The following is a 2,689-nucleotide window of genomic DNA, read 5'->3' as shown; positions in this document are numbered from 1 at the left end:
CCCCCCCCCAGGGGGGATGGTCCCGCTGCAGTCCCTTCTCCATTCTCCTTTTGGGATCTTGGGCACACACGCACCCGGCGTGAGTTTTAAGCCACCGGGTCCAGGATGCGAACCGCGGTTGACTACGTAGGAGTCCAGCGACATAGTCATTACGCTAACTGCTGGTTCCCGACTCTGAATTCTTTATTTCATGTGATTGTGTTTATTTTCCAGATAAACTATGGAGGGTAAGAACGATATCCATTGCATCTGCAAATTTCTCTTCTACAGGTCTAGTTCGTGTTATTTTTTTAAAAAATTATTTTACTTAACTATTTATTCATTCATTCATTTTGATTTGATCAGAGAGAGGAAAAGTGAGAAAGCAAGCCACCAGGTCCAGGACTTAAACCTGGTCAGCCATGTGGGAGTGTATAGCACCTTAACCACCATGCTACCTGGTGGTCCCCCAGTTTGCGTTATATACACTTAAAAAATACTTCAATGTTACTGAATGCAAAACCTCCATTAGATAGTTAAAACTTAGCCAATGACACAATAGGTCAACACATATTAGTTGACTAACACAATATTTAACAGTAAGTGAATACAAAACTCATGGGTTTCCCTTGTGGATGAAATAAGATGGGATTTCATTTTTTTTATAATTATTTATTGTATTTTATTTATTCATTCACTTATTTTTTAATTTGACCAGAGAGAGACAGAGGGTGAGAGTGAGAGAGAGGAAGTGAGAAAGCAAGCCACCAGGTTCAGGACTCAAACCCTGGTAGGCCATGTGGGAGTGTCCAGCGCCTTAACCATCATGCCACCTGCTGGTCCCCACGATGGGATTTCTTAAAAAGGATTATTAGTACTTAAGTGAACTTTTTTTTTTTTTTTTTTTTGAGAAAAGAAAGCTTACTCTTGCCTTTATAAGGGATAGTTACAAGACTAAATTAGTAAGGTGATGCCAACCAAATAACAAATTTTCTAATTTCTATATATGATTATTTATTTATTTATTTTTACATCAGACAGGTACAGTGCCAATGTTGTAACAAGGTTTGAAGGAGGCACATCTCACATAATGGTGTGAAAATCTACTCATGCTTAGGATCCGCAAAGGATCAGTACATATATCTTACATATATTTGACTCCATGTGAGACTTTTTTCCATGAAATGCTTCCAATACTAATACACTTTAAAACTATTGTTCTAATACATAAACTCGTGTTGCCTTCTGTTCTTTTGATTTTTCTGTTCCTTTGATTTTTTTATATTCTTCTGTTCCTCTGACTTTTTTATTAAGATGTAATTCACAGAACACAAAGCACACCATTTGAAGCACTCAATTCAGTCATGTATAGCACCTTCACAAGGTTGTACAATCATCACTGATTCCAGCTTGTTTGACTTACTTCAAAAAACTGAAAAACCATTGTAATTTCATTCAATAAATATCCTTTGATCCTTATGCAATATTACTGCAGAAAGTGAAGTCTGTGTTAAGAATGATGACAGCAAGTTCGTAACCAAACAACCAACTTTCTGACAGTTTCAATAACTGCAGCGATTTCCTTGAGTGGTCTGTGGAAATTCTGAAACTGGAGTTGTCATTTCAAAGCACTTGTTCTTTACTTGCCCTGAATGATCCGCCAGTTTTAGCATCTCTGCAACATACGGATTATTTAAGAGATCTGCAACTGTCGGAGCTCACAGCCATCCCCAGTTTCCACTGAAAATCTATGAGCTGGTTGGTGACCTTGGATTTAGTATCCAGTGGGGGCTCCCGCGACCCCTCCACGGTGGGCGCTGCAGTTCGTCCTGCCCAGCCCTGAACTTTAAAAATTATTTATTTATCTCAATTTGACCAGAGAGACACAGAAAGAGAGAGGAAAGTGAGAAAGCAAGCCACCAGGTCCGGGACTCGAACCATCGTCAGCCATGTGGGATTCTAGCGCCCTTAACCACTACACCTGCCAGCCCCAAGATGGGATTTTTTATTTTAAAAATTACTTTATTCAATTTCATTTATTCATTCATTCATTTATTTTAATTTGACCAGAGAGACACAGAAAGAGAGAGGAAAGTGAGAAAGCAAGCCACCAGGTCCGGGACTCGAACCATCGTCAGCCATGTGGGAGTGTCCAGCGCCTTAACCACGACACCACTTGCCAGTCCCCCAAGATGGGATTTTTGAGGCCTCTTAATTATCTCTTGGTTTCCTCCTGTAATTTTCAAACAGGATCCTAGAATAAGACGTGACTGGAATCCTTAGTCCAGGCCCTAAATGACCAGGCAGATTATTGTAAATGCCTTTGAAAAGAGGTTTTGAAAGAACTCCCCATATGGGACCAGCAGTGGCTATGTCTGTGGACTCCCATGTAGTTGGCCGCGGTTCAAGTCCAAGATCACGAGAGGAGAACGGAAGAGAATGGGGGGTTACGGCGTGGCCATTCCTTCTCCCGCCCCCCAACCCCCCCATGGGGAGCGATTTCTCGCCTTATGTCTCCATGTGCGTGAGTGCCCAAGATCCCGAGAGGAGAATGAAGGCATTGCGGCGTGGCCATCCCTTCCGTGGGGGGCAATTTCTTGCCTTCTGTCAGTTTTTCTGGCCAGCGCACGCGTCCTATAGCGAAAACCTCTCTAAAAAAAAGAAAAAAAAACTCCCCTGAGAACTCCCCCTAATCCCCGTGGGCCACCGC

The 2,689-nt window shown here is 42.0% G+C and overlaps 1 non-coding gene and 1 pseudogene across 1 annotated transcript; both read right to left on the bottom strand.

Moving 5' to 3' along the window:
• Nucleotides 1-867: 867 nt before the first annotated feature.
• Nucleotides 868-1,841, bottom strand: LOC102475210 (COMM domain-containing protein 6 pseudogene; annotated as a pseudogene).
• On the bottom strand, nt 1,011-1,110 carry LOC114005511 (small nucleolar RNA U13). The gene has a single exon (XR_003547357.1). It is a non-coding gene; the product is annotated as a small nucleolar RNA U13 (small nucleolar RNA).
• Nucleotides 1,842-2,689: the final 848 nt, after the last annotated feature.

This window comes from Tupaia chinensis, unplaced genomic scaffold (genome assembly GCF_000334495.1).
Source record: "Tupaia chinensis unplaced genomic scaffold, TupChi_1.0 Scaffold143921_1, whole genome shotgun sequence".
Taxonomy (NCBI): domain Eukaryota; kingdom Metazoa; phylum Chordata; class Mammalia; order Scandentia; family Tupaiidae; genus Tupaia; species Tupaia belangeri.
Note: the sequence above shows the minus strand (reverse complement) of the source record. Positions and strands in the feature narration are given on the sequence as shown.